Source organism: Gossypium hirsutum, chromosome A06 (assembly GCF_007990345.1).
Source record: "Gossypium hirsutum isolate 1008001.06 chromosome A06, Gossypium_hirsutum_v2.1, whole genome shotgun sequence".
NCBI classification, from domain to species: domain Eukaryota; kingdom Viridiplantae; phylum Streptophyta; class Magnoliopsida; order Malvales; family Malvaceae; genus Gossypium; species Gossypium hirsutum.
In genome coordinates this window covers 90,381,464-90,399,316 of record NC_053429.1, presented here as the reverse complement: position 1 = coordinate 90,399,316, position 17,853 = coordinate 90,381,464, and positions in this window count along the sequence as shown.

Genomic DNA, 17,853 nt, shown 5'->3' with positions numbered 1-17,853 from the left:
AGCAGTCTTAAAGTATTCCCAATTAACCCGATCCGAATGAGTACCCTCCTTAATTGATAACCACCACTGGTATGCCTCGTCGCAAAGCAAAGACACTACACCCTTCAGTTTCTACTAAAGAGTTCAGTTAATATCATTTGTTATCCTCTCTGTGGCCTCCAACCAATAATTAGCCATAGTCGGGGCGACTCCAATGATTCCTCTGAACAACTCAACACCATTAGACTCGAGTTGTTCTATAACGCCCCAAAATTTTAATTTTTGTTTTTAGGTATACGTGACATAACTGTGTTTCTGCTTCAGCGGTTAAGTGTTCTGGGTGTGTGTGAGAGGTCCCAAGTTGAAGCCATGACTTGGGCAAATTTTGGTATTTTTATGAATTAAGCCCTATCTCTGGGCTTTTAATTAGAAGTTTGTAAGTACATATCAGAATGGGCCTACTGGTCTGGTGGTTAAGTGGAGTGTTAGTCTACTGAAGGTCCGGTGTTCGAATCTATGCGTGGGCAAGGGAGATTATTTTTGCTCGATTTGGTGGCTAAGAGTTTGGGTTGTATTAAAAATATGAGTAGTGGGTGGTTGTGATAGTGTAATTAGTGGGAAGTAGGGAGATAATTAAGGGATTTTGGATTCTATCAAAATCTATTTTGTTATTTTTCGGTTCATCCAAAATTCTATTCTCTCTTTCCTCAAATTTTTTGACGTCTTACCCTACTCTTCCATTTTCTTTTTTCTGTCGAATTTGTCTTGGGCTTCCCCTCTCCTTTTTGCTTCGTTTCTCTGAATCCATTTCTTTATTCTATATTTGCAACATTGATTTTACTCATGTGGGTTTGGTAAGCTTCAGTAAGAGTAGTAAGTGTAGTTATTTTGATTTTGGGATATTGATTGATGGGTTTCGTTTTGTTTTTGGAGAAGGTTAAAGGCTAGAGTTTTTTTATTGGTATTGAGGTGGTGTAGAAACGCTATTCTCAATCGAAGGTAAGGTCTTTGATAGTTGAAAGCTGATCATCTCATTCTATTTTCGATCAAGTTTTGTTAGTGTCATTCAAATTGGGCTTGGAATACCGATTTTTAGGTTTTGGAGTGCTCAGGGATCGTTTTAGTATCAATCGATACCAGGTGTATACCTGAAACGCAGAAAATGAGGTTCAACAAAAAGCAAAAAAAACCCACTGTCGACGCCACACTGGCGTGTGGTCACCCATATGGTAAGCCATGTGCCCTAACACGGGTGTGTGATCGACGAGGCCAGGCCATGCGTGTAAGATACGACAATGTGATGGCTAGACAGGCCGTATACGGCACATGGGCTAGACTGATTTGGGCTATGTGGGCCATAGGGGCATACGTGTCCACATGGGTAAACCACACGGGCGTGTGGGATTTTGGGCCAGGTCGTGTGATCCACACGGCCAAGGCAAATTTAGGCCGCGTGGGCCACAGGGGCAGGCCACATGGGCGTGTGAGCCCATTTTCACTGAATTGATTGCTAAGGTTGTACGGGTCGTCCAAGTCGATTGTGAACCTACTGTAGGATCGATAAGCATTACTTAGACCCCTAGTTGTGTGAACGGGTTGATTGATGGATATATATATTGAGTATGATAATAGCATGCATGTATACATTTACTGGTTATACGTACTAATATCATGAGATAGCATGTCATGTATTGTATGATGCATTGCATAGGGTAGGGTTGATTTTATTTAGAGGAAGTGTATTGAGAGGCTCTTAAGCCTAATATACTGGCAGCTCAGCTGTAAACTATTATTTTGTGCCGCATTCGGTACAACTTGGAGTGTAGGGATGGGTGGGTTGATTTAATCCCCACATGAAGTGTAGGGTTGGAAGGAGATGGTGTGTAGAAGCTGGTTGGGTAGGACTTGGTTACTAAATACTGTTTATCTATTACTAATATTGTGATGGGCTAAGACCCTTGTACATACTGATACTGATACTGAAAGGGGCTTAGGCCCAAGATTGTGTTTGACTGTGCATTGTGTTTACTATTGTTTGTTTTCTGTGGCACATTGAGTTTACGTAAACTCACCGCTCTCTATTTAATGTGCACAGGTAATCCCCAGACCTAGATGGATCGAGCGGTGGAAGACTCGATGGTGACCACAGTTTTTCAGACTTTTATGATTTATAATTTGTGATTTCTGGTTTTATTTACCGTGGTTAATTTGGATGTAAATTTGGGGACTTTTTGGGACTTTTGCTTAAATTTGGTTTTATTTATTTTTATGGATTTATAACTGCTAGACGTAGGAGAACTCGGTTTCAAAAAGGAAAAGTTTTCTCTAAACACACAATTTACTTGAAATAGTTTTAAAAGCTTCCGCAAGGAATTATGTTTACAACAATCGATTTAACGAGTAAGGATTTTAGAATTTAATACGAGATAAGAAAAGTAATTAAACGGATATGGATTGATCGTAGAAACCTAGTTTTTAAACACCTATCATGTGATGTCACCAGATTCGGCCATAACGTCTGGGTCAGATTTGGGGTGTTACATTTAGTGGTATCAGATCCAGGTTGCAAAACTCGGTTGTGAATTTTGGGTTTTAAACCTTGTTTTGAGAACTGATTTTCAAATGATTTGACTGAGTATGAGGTACACAGAGTTTTCAACGTCGATCTTGTAAGTATTCAGAAACTAATTTTTGTTTAAATTGAAAATGTTATGATATTCTGAAACTACTGTAGGTAGTAAACTGCAAGGAAAGTCTAGTTAGTACATACTGGAAACTGTAGTAAAACTAAAACTATAGTAACCACTAGAGACTGCGACAAACGAAAACAAACTCTGAACTTATGATGCTGCTTTACATAAAACATCTATTAACAAATACTGAAACTGTAACTGATTCATAAAATTTGTAATACAGATAAATTCGATTAGACATGAACGTACAAGGTATCTGCGGACGAGGTAGAGGCTGTAGAGGGGCTCGAGTTGAGTCCTCTTCACTGGGCAGTATGCCAAATTTGGACATGGTGAGACGCAGTGTTGCCTGCTCTAGAGACTGGCTCTCAAGATCGCATGGCTGGGGACGACGCATTATCCCAGTCTATGCTAAGGATATTGAAGAGGGTCGCTAGGCCTAATACTGGATCTGGGGACCATGGGTCGGTTACGAAACGACTGCAGCCCAATAGAGCAGAGCTTTTTAAGGGTGTCACTGGGGTCGCCCCTAATATGGCCGAATACTGGATTGAGGCTACGGAGAGGATCATGGATGATCTAGATTGCACACCTGAGCAGAAATTAGAGGGTGCAGTCTCACTGCTGTATGATGAGGCTTATCAGTTGTGGCTGACGGTTAAAGAGGGCACTTAGCCCGAACGTCTGACCTGAGAGTTCTTTAAGACCACTTTCCAGGGGAAATATGTGGGAGCCAATTATGTGGACGCTCGTAGGAGGGAGTTTCTGAATCTTACGTAGGGATATCAATCTGTGGCCGAGTATGAGACCGTGGGTTCATCTGCCCTAGTGTGTCTCCGTGGGGAGCACCAGTACTATTTGTTAAGAAGAAGGATGAATCCATGAGGATGTGTTTGAATACTGGCAACTGTATTGACTATCGGTAATTGAATAAACTAACCATCAAGAACAAGTATCCGTTACCAAGGATCGATGACATGTTTGACCATTTTCGAGGAGCTTCGGTATTCTTTAAGATTGATCTCCGGTCTGGGTACCATCAGTTGAAGGTTAAGGATTCTGATGTACATAATACGGCATTTAGGACTCGTTATGGTCACTACAAGTTCCTAGTGATGCCATTTGGACTAACTAATACACCGGCAGCTTTTATGGATCTAATGCATCGAGTTATGTGGTGCTTGCGGAGGGGATTTGAATCGATGCTCAAAATATTGAGGCGGTATTGGATTGGACGCAACCTAAGAATGTGTCTTGGATCCGCAGTTTTCTGGGGTTGGCAGGTTATTACCGACGGTTTGTGGAAGGCTTTTCATTGATTGCAGTACCCTTAACTAAGTTATTATGTAAAGGTGTACCGTTCATTTGGTTTGATGCGCAACAAGAGAGCTTCAAGAAGCTTAAGACTGTATTGACTAAGGTTCCTATTTTGATACAGCCAGAGCCTGGAAAGGAGTTCACAGTTTACAGTGATGCATCACATGTCGGTTTGGGATGTTTGTTGATGCAGGATGGTAAAGTGGTAGCATATGCGTCTCGTCAGCTTAAGAAAGATGAGGCGAACTATCCGACGCATGATTTGGAGTTGGTCGCTATAGTCTTTGCATTTAAAGTCTGGAAGCGCTACTTGTATGGCGAGAAGTGTGTCATCTATACTGATCACAAGAGCCTCAAGTGCCTTTTTACTCAGAAAGAGTTGAATCTTAGGCAGCATAGATGGGTTGAGTTGCTTAAGGATTATGACTATACCATTGAGTACCATCTGGGTAAGGGCTAATATGGTGGTCGATGCATTGAGCCATAGGGCTATGATAGATCTAAGAGGGATATTCACTCAACTTAGCCTGTTCGATAATGAGAGTTTGTTGGCTGAGCTACAAGTCAAACCAACTTGGATCGAGTAGATCAAGGGTAAACAGCTGGAGGATGAGTCTTTGGATCTTCGATTCTAACAGATTGAGAGTGGTAGCACTACGGACTTTGGGTTGAACTCTGAGGGTGTATTATGTTTCCGAGGCCGGGCGTGTGTACCGAACGACACTGATCTGAGGCAGTCTATTTTGAGAGAGGCGTGTAGTAGCCCTTATGCTATGCATCTTGGCTGGAATAAGATGTACCGAGATCTTTATGAGTTATAGTGGTGGCCAGGATTGAAGCGAGAGGTTACTGATTTTTTGGTTAGATGTCTGACATGCCAGCAGGTTAAGGCTGAGCATCAGTTGCCTTCAGGTTTGCTACAGCTGGTTAAGATTCCGTTATGGAAATGGGAACGAGTAACGATAGATTTCGTTAGTAGGTTACCCTTGACACCCACTAAGAAGGATTCTGTTTGGGTCATCATGGATCGATTGACCAAGTTGCTTACTTCATACTAGTTAGGATTGATTATTCACTACAGAAGTTGGCGAAGCTCTACATTTCATAGATAGTGATATTGCACGGGGTACCGTTCTGATTATTTTTGATAGGGATCCTCGCTTTACGTCCCGATTTTGGAAAAAGCTACATGAGGCTCTGGGTTCAAGGTTGAACTTCAGTACTGCATTCCATCCTCAGAGTGATGGTCAATCTGAGAGGGTGATTCAGATACTGGAGGATATGTTGAGGAGTTGTGTAATTGATTTCTGAGGTAGTTGGGAGGAGTATTTGCCACTAGCAGAGTTCGCCTATAATAATAGTTTCCAGTCTAGCATTCAAATGGCACCTTACGAGGCTCTGTATGGTCGTAAGTGTCGCACTCCCTTATGTTGGAGTAAGTTGGATGAACGACGTGTTTTGGGTCCTTAGTTGGTTTCTGAGACTGAGGATAAGGTTAGATTAATTCGGGATCGATTGAAAGCGACATCGGATAGATAGAAATCTTACGCGAATCTAAAGAGATGTTAGATTGAGTATTCGATGGGGGACTTCGTATTTCTTAAAGTCTCGCCATGGAAAAGGATTCTGAGGTTCAGTTGTAAGGGCAAGTTGTGCCCTAGGTTTATTGGACCGTACTAGATTCTGAAATGAGTAGAACCGATTGCTTATCAGTTAGAGCTACTCTAGAGTTGGACCATGTTCACGATGTGTTTCACGTCTCAATGTTGAGGCACCACCGCTCTGATCCTACTCATATTGTCCCTGTTGAGGAGATTGAGGTGAGGCCAGACTTGACCTTCGAGGAGGAGCCGGTTCAGATTTTGGATCAAGACATAATGGTTCTGAGGAGGAAATCTATTCCATTAGTGAAGGTGCTGTGGCGGAATCATAGCACTGAGGAGGCCTCGTGGGAGCTTGAGGATGCGATGCATCAACAGTATCCTCATCTGTTTTGATTAGGTAAATTTTGAGGCCGAAATTTTATTTTAGAGGGGTAAGAATTGTAACTCCCCAAAATTTTAATTTTTATTTTTTGGTATACATGACATAACTGTGTATCTACGTCAGTGGTTAAGTGCTGTGGGTGTGTGTGAGAGGTCCCAAGTTCAAGCCATGATTTGGGAAAATTTTGGTATTTTTATGAATTGGGTCCTATCTCTGGTCAGTAGGCTTTTAATTAGAAGTTTGTAAGTACTTATCAGAATGGGCTTGCTGGTTTGGTGGTTAAGTGGAGTGTTAGTCTGCTGAAGGTCCAGAATTCGAATCCTTGTATGGGCAAAGGTGATTATTTTTTCTCGATTTGGTGGCTGAAAGTTTGAGTTGTATTGAAAATCTGAGTAGTGGGTGGTTGTGATAGTGTAGTTAGTAGGAAGTGGGGAGATAATTAAGGGATTTTGGATTCTATCAAAATCTTTTTGGTTGTTTTTCGGTTCATCTAAAATTCTGTTCTCTCTTTCCTCAAAATTTTTGATGTCCTACCCTACTCTTCCATTTTTTTCTGTCGAATTTGTCTTGGGCTTCCCCTCTCCTTTTTGCTTCGTTTTTCTGAATCCATTCCTTTCTTCTGTATTCACAACGTTGATCGTACTCATGCGAGTTTGGTAAGCTTCGATAAGAGTAGTAAGTGTAGTTATTTTGATTTTGGGATATTGATTAATGGGTTTCGTTTTGTTTTTTGAGAAGGTTAAGGGTTGGAGTTTTTTGATCGGTATTGAGGTAGTGTAAAAACGCTATTCTCGATCAAAGGTAAGGTTTTTGATAGTTGAAAGTTGATCCTCTCGTTGTATTTTTGATCAAGTTTTGTTAGTGTTGTAACACCCCGAACCCGAGACCGTCGCCGGAGTCGAACACGAGGTGTTAACAGACTTCAAACCACTTATTTGACATTTCCCAGACAAGCTGCCAATCTGCATACTAGTCGCTTTAAAAAATCATATATTGAGTTCTGAAACTCGAAATCCAGTTCTGTAAATTTTCCCTGGAACTAGACTCATATACCTATATGGTAGAATTTTTGTAGAATTTTTGGTTGGGCCAATTAGTACAGTTTATTAGTCAAAGTCTTCCATGTTACAGGGATCGACTACACTGACTTTTGTGCATTACAACTTGGATATCTCCCTGCAAAAAGCTTCAATCCTGATTTCGTTTCTTTCTATAGAAACTAGACTCAGAGAGGAATTTGTACGTATATGGAATGACTCCTAATTATTTCTGGTTAATTTATAATGAATTTCCAAAGTCGGAACAGGGAATCCAGAAACCGTTCTGGCCCTGTCTCACGATAACCTGAATATCTCTTAACATACTGTCCATATGATCGTTTCGTTACTTCTATATGAAAATAGACTCATCGAGCTTTGATTACATAATTTATTCATCAATTAATTCCACTCCTACTATTTTTAGTGATTTTTCAATCTCACGTCACTGCTGCTGCCAGCATCTGTTACGAAAGCAACTATGCCCATTTCGTGATTTCTCCTTGATCTAACTAGTAATTCATCATACATATCACAAATTACGATCATGACTAGCCATGCCAAAGGTCAATCATTGTCAAACATCTCCCTACTACACTATTGCCATATCATGAATTTTAACACCAAAAATAATCAACCATGACATATGGCATAAAAAAAAGGGTCGAATTACCAAGGCTTACGACCTAACGTTATAAACCAAACCCAACCGACATTTATGCCATTTTCGCATGGCTAAAAGTTTACATCCCAAAGTTCAAACACAACATAATAGCCTATACATGCCGAAATGTTCTCCTAAGCCGACTAAGAAGAAAGTACCAAAACTTGCTAGCCGGTGTGATGACTCCAATGACGGCCCGATCACGCAAAAAGAGACAAGTCCAAGAAACCTAAAATAGGTGACAAGGAAACACCGAGTGAGTATATAACTCAGTAAGTCATAAGCAATGCACTACCATCCATTAATAACATTATCACAAGAGGAAGCAAAATGGAACGAGGCTAGTTACTCCATCCATACCGAACCATACCATAGTTCCTCAAACCTATCGGTTCAATCTCATACCAGGTCATGCATTCACATTCCATATACTAATCAATAGGATATTCGAGGCATTTTCATACATCATTTTATTTTCGTTACAATCATACAACTAAACGACCTTTCACCTATTCCATGATAAATCTTATGTACATGACTTCAATTATAATTGTCACATAGGTTCAAACTCACCAAGCTCAACTTCAAATATAAGCATAACGCCTATTAGTCACGAACTCAAGGTACTTACCCGATCCGCTGTCCGTGATCAACTCAATAATGTCGCACACTTAGTGTCCATAGTGATTCAAAAGTATATATTAAGTCCGCACACTCAGTGCTATGTAATCAAACTCGCACACTTAGTGCTATATAATCAAACTCGCACACTTAGTGCTATATAATCAAACTCGCACACTTAGTGCTGTACAATTTAAACCCGCACACTTAGCGCCAATCTCATGATCATAAATGTTTATACCCGCACACTTAGTGCCGAGATCAACAACTCAATACATCTCACCTCTTTTCTTCTCATTCGACACTTTCATCACCACATACATACATGTATATATATATTTATCATTCCATTCAGCATCATTACATAGACGTTATGACCATTTAAATTAATACAAACTATATGCTTAATGACTTACTTTGTGTTGGGTAAGACGGTTCCAACTCGGTTACTCGATGATCTTTTCTTTGCCTTTGCTTGATTCTCCTCCTTTAACTCCTTGAGCTTAATCAATAAATCAACTAGTTTAACCGCCTTGCTAAATATTTACAATCCAATTACACATGCATATGTATGTTAGTATATTCGGCAATCACTCTTACTAATCACCCATTTAGTCGATTGTAGGGAATTAAATATAATGTCTCTAGGAGGTACTCTACATGGCCGAATATACCATGTTAGTTTTTTTAACATTTCCTATGTAATTACATATAGATTTTCACACTTTAAGTTTCACACATTTCACCTTTTAATGCCTATTGCTCATCCCTTTGATCTTAACCTAAATGACAACTCCCTCTCCCCATATCTCAACCGAATTATCCATAACATCAAGACTAAAATTTTGCACCTTGAACTTCATACATTTATAAAAACTTCCATAACTCATTCGGCTTTAACAATTACCCATTTCTCATAAAAGAAATTAACAAATAAAATGAACATTCCATTAACCCATATGGCCGAATGTACCAAGCATTACTTAACTAAAATTCCACAAATTTCTACCTCATAATAATCTCTACTTATTCAATACAACATGAAACAACCTCTACTCCTAACCTCTTGATATACGGCTTAATGCCCAAACCACCATAAAAGTTTGATTTTTCATGACATTGCCGAAATGCATTTCAACAATTAGCTCAACATACAAAGGAAGTTAAACCCAACATTTCAAAACTCACCTCCCACTAGAAAAAGGGTTGCCGAATTGCCTTAATGAAAACTTCCCTATTTCTTTCCTTTTTGTTTCGGTTTTGGCAAGATGGAGAAGAAGATGAACACACTCTTTCTCTTTTTTTTTGTCTAGTTACGGCAAATGGGGGGGGATGGATGAGACAACTTTGTTTTCATCACCCCTCCCTTTTCATTACTTAATTACTAACCCTTTTATTTATTCTTTCTAACATAACACACTAAGCCAACATGTTCCCAACATGTTTCCACCCATAGCATGGCCAGCCACTAGCTCAAATTTTGGGTAATTTGACATGCAAACCCATCATTTTCATAACATGCATTAATAGGCCACTTCACATTTGCCTAGCACATTTCTAAATTTTCTCACATAAGTCCTATTTAATAAAATTCACTTACAATTAACAAAATTCAAGCATGAAATTTTCACACATGCATATATATACATATAATAAGCATCAAATATGATGGCTAATTATTAGTATGACTCGGTTTTGTGGTCCCGAAACCACTTCCCGACTAGGGTCAATTTTGGGCTGTCACAAGTGTCACTCAGATACCTCCTTATCACAATCAATATGGTCAGATGTAGCTTGGTTGGAGAGTACCTTTGTCTAAACAAAATGGCTATCATACGTGTCGGGAAACATCACACTATCTCAGATCGATGGCATGTATAGCTAGAGTCTCATACATATGCTAGGTTAGTTCGGGAATCGACTAAAACATAGCTCTGATACTACAAATGTAACACCCCCTACCCGTGTCCTACGTCGGGATAGGATACGAGGCATTATCGGACTAAAACACAAGCAATCATGCAAACCGAGCCATAAAATTTCATTTATAATTACAAGCAATCATGCAAACCGAGCCATAAAATTTCATTTATAATTTGAAACATTCAATCACATGCACATAGTCACTTATTTGGGTCTACTAAACCCAAAACATACTTTAGAAAGGTTCGGGACTAAACAGAGAACTTTGGAAAGTTCTGGGAAAACTTATAAATTTTTCTCATGAAATAGGGTCACACGCCAGTGTGGACACAGGGACACGCCCGTGTGCCATCAACACGCCTGTGTCCTCAGCCCGTGTAGCTCTCTGTTTATACGTCATCAAACAAATTGAACCACACAGCCAGGCCACATGCCTGTGTCACCAAGTCGTGTCCCTCACACAGTTGAGACACACGGCCGTGTCTCAACTCGTGTAGTCAATACTTAGGCTATTTTCCAAGCCTTCATGTTACCCATAAACCTTTACAACCTTATACACATTAAAGACACAAATCATGGCATCACTTTAGTGATTAAACACTCTTTATCAAGACATATTCGTAACATTTACATGTCCTCTTATATGCTATGCACCTATTCATGAAATACCAAGTTTAGATTCCTTAATTCACATTCATAAGACTTGTCCTATTGATGACCACTTTTACCATTATACTGTGGTTACTAACTTATCCATCAAGCACTCATGTTCAACCATTATCATGTTGTTTTTATAATGTACAATTACTTCATGACTATGACCACCTCAATTAGTCATAGAGCATACATCCAACACACATATCATATTTCCAAACATGCATGTCAAACAACATATTCAAATCATCCCTTCATATGCATTAAAACATGACATGATTAGCTAGACTTACAAACCATAATCAATATGAGCCACATCTAATGGCCATATACAATATCTCGATATAGACCAATACATTTAACCGAATCATAATAACACATGTCATAGAACTAGGTCTCTATACATGCCACTCACTTGAAATTTCTAACATATGTATCAATACTCCAAAGGTATTGGCTTGATAGTGTGATGCTGCCTTCGACGATCTCCAACCCCAAGCCGACCTGAGAACACTAAGGAAATGGAAATGAGGGAGTAACCTTTACGCTTAGTAAGCTCGCATGAAAAATAATAACCAATGTATTAACATGCCATTTTCAAATTCTTTATATTTATTCAAAGTCCAGTCAAGCTTTTTTCTCGAGTCATAGTGATTAAATTATTAATATCTGCAGCTACAGAACTCCAAATTAAGATATGATAATTTTCCCTAAAACTAGAGTCACATATCTTCTTACCATAAAATTTTCAGAATTTTTGGTCAAGCCAATAAGTACAATTTATTCTTTAAATTCTCCCATATTTCACTATTTGACAGCTTCAACCTTTCTTCACTAAAATTTATTTATCTCTTAGTACGAGATTCAGATAATGTTCTTGTCTGTTTCTCTTGAAATTAGACTCATTAAAGACTTAGTAATATTAATTCTAAACCATAATTATTTTTGTACAAGTTTTAGTGATTTTCCAAATTTGAGTCAGGGGATCCCAAAATCACTTTGACCCTGTCTCACAAAAATTTAAATATCTCATAATATGAAATTATTTTACTTACATCGTTTCATCTATGTAAACTTAGACTCAATAAGCTTTAATTTCATTTCTTATTCAGTCTCTAATTCAATTTCCACAATTTTTGGTGGATTTTCAAAGTAGGACTATTGCGGCTGTCCAAACTGTTTTAGTACAATATAATGATACCATCACAAGATTTTCATGAAATTAGTCTCATAAGTATCACTCATTCATTTTCATTCTTATCACAAGTCCATGTGTTTCGATAATAGTATCATATAACATAAATTACTTTATCATGACAAGAACCCTTTTATTTCATTTCTCATATTAATCTCATTGAATTTCTCAGAATCTCGATGGATATCCCATTCACCATCAATTCATACAAGTGATCATTTCAAGCAAGCACTCCCGCGAACCTCACTCTTACGGTGAGATTATTAGTCCAGGTTAAATCCCCCGTACTATAAACTCATATAGTATCATCGGGATTACCAGTCCAGGCTAAATCCCCTATAATGACATATACTCTAATGAGCTCGGATCTGAATTACCAGTCCAGGCTAAATTCAAATCCTAATTAGATTACCCGTCCGGGCTAAATCCATTTTCAGCATACATATTTTTTGGGAGGGTAGATCACTTTACAAGTTCATGTCTATCAATTCGTATTTTCCCTTTTTAAAGAGCACACTCCCATGAACCTCCTTTCTTACAGCGGGATTACCAATCTAGGCTAAATCCCCCGTAATATAAACTCATAGAGTATCCTTGGGATTACTAGTCCAGGCTAAATCCCCTACAACGACATATACTCTAATGAGCTCGGATCTGAATTACCAGTCTGGGCTAACTTTAGATCCTAATCGGATTACCCGTCTGGGCTATATAGGGACTGGATCACCCATCCGGGCTAGATCCTTTTTACCATTAATTCTTTTTCAAGAATCCATCGAATATCCTATTTTATTCAACCGAGATTTTTCTTCCTTTTATCATCAATCATGACCATGTTTCATAAATTTTCATACATTGAGCACTCAAATCATATTCTTATCAAGAGCATACATTTATCATATAATTGTCATTTAAGCAATTAACATACCTCACACATTGTATTTACTTGCAAATGGACTTACCTTCCTTTTCACTCTTTCACAAGTTATCAAACTTAATAAAACATCATGTTATATCAAATTCTCAATATATTCAGCTATTATATAGCAAGCCATCAATGATTGAACCATCAAACATTTCATGTGCTACTAGTAATATATCATTGTTCTCACAAATTTTATATACCATTTTTTCATTCCTTTTCAATATATTAAATCATGTCATTCATGCAATAATAATATAGAATTTTCAATTCAAAACTTAGCTTGGCACTAAAATAGCAAAAAGGAACCTAACTGTCGATTTTCTATTTTTCACCCGATCTAGGTCCAATCCTTGGTTTCCTTGATCTATAATATCACATTTAGTCTAATTATTAGTCATATTATTTAATGTGATCCAAAAATCATATTTTGGCAAAATTATGTTTTTTCCCTAAACTTTGTCAAACTTACACTTTTTCCCCTAGGCTCGTAAAGTGATTTTTATTCAATTTTCTCACTCTATAGGCCTAGCCGAACCATTTTCATAACTATAGAAAACTACAATTCTCATCAAAACACCCTTTTATGCCATTTTTACAACTTTTACAAAATGGTCCTTTCAGACGTTTTCATCAAAAATCGCTTAGTAAACGTTGTTTATTTAACACCTAACACTCATTTTCTACCATTAGACATCAAAATTCATGCATGTCACACATGGTTAAATTTTTAAACATGAACCTTAGCTCAAATTAATTGTAGAAATAGATAGATCTTGTTACGGGGATTGCAATAACGTAAAAATCATTAAAAACGGGACTAGAACGGACTTACAATCGAGCTTAGAAGCTTGAAAAACCATAGCCATGGTTTTTCCATGCAAGTTTCAGCCAAGAGGTTGAAGATGGACAAAAATTGGCTTTTAATTTTGTTTTTAATTCATTTTAATAACTAAATGACCAAAATGCCCTTAATGAAAAGCTTTGGAAACATGCCTAACCATGTCCAATTTTGTCTACCAACTTAACCAATGGTCTAATTACCATATAAGGACATCCAATTTAAAATTTCATAACAATTGGACACCTCTAGCATGTAGAACTCAACTTTTGCACTTTTTACTATTTAGTCTTTTTGACTAAATTGAGTGCCCAAACATCAAAATTTTTAAACCAAATTTTCAAGAAATCATTCCATGAAATTGTAAACTGTAAAAATATAATAAAAATAAAATTTTCCTGAATCAGATTTGTGGTCCCGAAACCACTATTCCGACTAGGCCCAAAATCAGGATGTTACAGTTTGGATATTAGAGAATAGGTAAAAGATGATAAAAATCCACTAATTAACCATATTAATGGATTATAACATCATCGTTCACGTTTATTTTCCATTTTGGACCTTTGACTAATTGCAATTTAAATCCTAAGTCTTTGGCCAATTAACAATCTATAGCGATAAGACTTTTACAAATTCAGTCATTGTACCTTAATTAAGAACTTAATAGGAAAAATTGAAGGATTAATGTAACAACACTCCGATACCCAACCCGATCACCAGGTCCTAGTAATAGAAAATCAGATTCGTTTCCATTTGTTTCCAGAATAACTACCATCCAAAACATTGTTTTTAAAATAATTTAGACACTTAAAAAATTCATAATAAAATCATTATACTTTAAACAAACTTTCTTAATATTTAATCGAGCCTGCGGAAACTCAATTACTAATTCAAACATCAAATGGGATCAATTTGCAAAATTTCAAAGTTTTAAAATAGGTATCGATACCCTTGATAGGTGCCAATACAATTTTTAGTTTCGATGTTCAAAAAAATCAACTTAAATCAGAAGGTATCAATACTAAGCTTACAGTACCAATACTTACCTCTAAGTACCAATATTGATACCAATACCTTGGTATTGATATCATTTTAGGGTTCAATGTTTTTCCAAAAAATAATAAAAACCAATCGTATCGATACCCTTATGAAGTATCAATACTCTAATACAAAGTATCAACACTTTAGTCTTGTATCAATACCATTTTGAGATTCTGTTTCTTGAATAATTGCTTGAAAAATTATAAATATCAATACATTTGCTTGAGTATCGATACCTTAGTGTCAAAAAATGTCAAAATCTTCCATTTTGGTACCCATTTTATGTTCAAACCAAACCTATTCAATTTGGTGCCTATATGCACACTTAAAACCTGCACAAACCAATTTAAAAAGTACTTTACAATCAGCCTAACCATTTCTCAATAAACCAAAAGCATTCATTCATTAAATAAGCACCTAATTCACACCATTTTTAACTTGTAAAAAATTCTCAAACCATTCATATATATACAATCATTAAGTTTTATCATTTTAAACATAATAACTCATTCATCCAAGCATTTCGATATAGCCAATGCATACTTATATCAACAAGGCACTAAATCATTTATGCCATACTCCCATTTCAATCTTGTATATTTCTAATTTATCATCTATCAACACTTAGCATATGATCAAGACATACCAACTCCAAATACCAAACTTGCAAAACACAATTGCATAAAATTAAAAAATTCTAAATCAAACATCACAAACATAGTAAAATATAAAGGACTCCATTAGGTGCATGCCAATTAACTGACAAAAGAACTTCACCAACTTTATTGAGTCTTGGATTATGTTTGGATGCTAATGTCGATACTTAGGATCTCATAATAACCTAACTTGCACATGGAAAAAAACGTACGTTGAGTAATAAACTCAGTGGTGTTTCAACAATTCAAAGATCAATGCAAATTAAGCTATCATAAGCAAATCATGTTATCAATTACATAATATATACCATATGATTCAATCCACAGATTAAAAAGTTAAGTTGGGAGATCAAATCCTAAATTGAATCATTTGATTCATCCACTGTCATACCAATCTTCTGGCTTTTAATTCGATTCACATAATATTTCACAGTAATAATTCATTTTAAATATCATTTTCACATTTTTTATTTTAAGTCCCTATTAACCTGACTCAGACTCGAATGGATACACGAATCCAACCAACACACCAATTTGGCACCCAGTGCCTCATCAGATAATTCCGAAGTAAATAAATTGTGCGCTGTGCTCATCAGTATAACCAAAATACAAATGTGCCCTATTGGGAAATATGCTCATATTGTAGTAAACATATAACTATTTTCTATGTATTTGAATGATGAATAAATAAATAAAGTTAATTTCACATTTCACTATTATATCTTTTGTGTTTCTGCCTTTCATGTTTTACATACATAGCAAAATTGTGACAAGAAAATATTAGCTCATTTATTGTCGTAGTTCAAACTGATGAGAAGTGGCACTATAAGAACATTTACATTGCGAGAAAGACAAATTACTTCAGTGCATAATCTAAACAAGTACGTAATCCAGTAAAAGAATCAAAGTGAGCATTTGATTCAAATATTAGAAAGATTATTACGTCGTTTACAATTCCAATTAGGGAGATGACAAGTCTAGGCTATCAAAGTAGTTGACTCCACGGGTAGAGGCAGAGATGTATTCATTGGAAGAATGATACATGGAATTTGACCCAAGATGAGTTAATTTTGAATCCTTTTGTGAATTAATTCACTTGTGACGTTCATGATGTGATTTACCTAAATCCTAGGTTAGTCATTGACTATGCATATGTAACTCATGTGCTTTGATATAAGTAGAGAATTATGCTCTAAAAATGATCAAAGTCATAGTCGGTATGTTGGGTATATGACTTGTGTATGGCATGACTTTACTAGAAACAATGGAATACATAGCTCGATTAAAGAGGTAAAGATATCCTCTAATTGGCATTGTGTGGATTGATAAATATGGAACGTGGCCATGGGTTGCTTGTTCTCGAACTAGCAATTTATCACAATATTTGCTGACAGTGATCATATCAATCATTAAGAAGACACAATGGTGACAATTAGATAAAATATGATTGTATTGAGTGAGTGGATTTAACTTAAAGGAATCAAAGATATCATATGAGGATAACACACACATAATGAGGTCATTAAACAAAGTAGTTGGATGAATTGCTTTTGTAAAAAGTTTACAATAAGGAGTTTTTAACCATGGTAATTCTTGTGGATTGACTCCATGATTAAGTAAATTGTGAGTTATCGAAATAATGCTTCTGGACATAATTTCAATTACTCGAGCCTAGTTGTATATGCCCAATTAGTCCTTCTGCTAGCTCAACAAGAGCTTGATCGAACTGCATTTATATCATAAGAAAATTCTATGACTTTGGAAATAATTTAACTGAGTCGATTAATTCGTTGTGGAATTAAATTAGGCGGTTGTAAGAATTGTTCTACTAGAGAATTTGACTAAAGATTTTTCTTGAAAAATTAATTTTGATCAAGTAAAATTAAGTTAATCAAATTAATTATAATTAATATGATATTTTTTGAAATTAATTTTCAAGTCAGAAAATTGACCCAATGGGTAATTGAACTTGAAAATTGGACCTGAGATAGAAAATTGAGCCCAAGAACCCAAAACTGAGATCGAGACCCAAAAACTAGTCGAATTAGGTTTTGTATGTGAAACAGGGTTGACAATCCAGTTCATTTTTGGACCAGATCGGTTAGGTCATCACTGGCCTAAACCAAAACAACAACAGCTAAACTGGCTCGAGGTACCATGAGGATGTCACACCTGCGATGGCAGCACCACACATGACTGTACCAGCGATCCCGACATTCCAATGGCTGGTGGTTGGTCCTTTGGTGGTTGAACAGTGGAAGAATTACACTGCTACTAGGACTCTACCAGATAATTTGATTTTAGAATAAGTATTCCAAAAATAA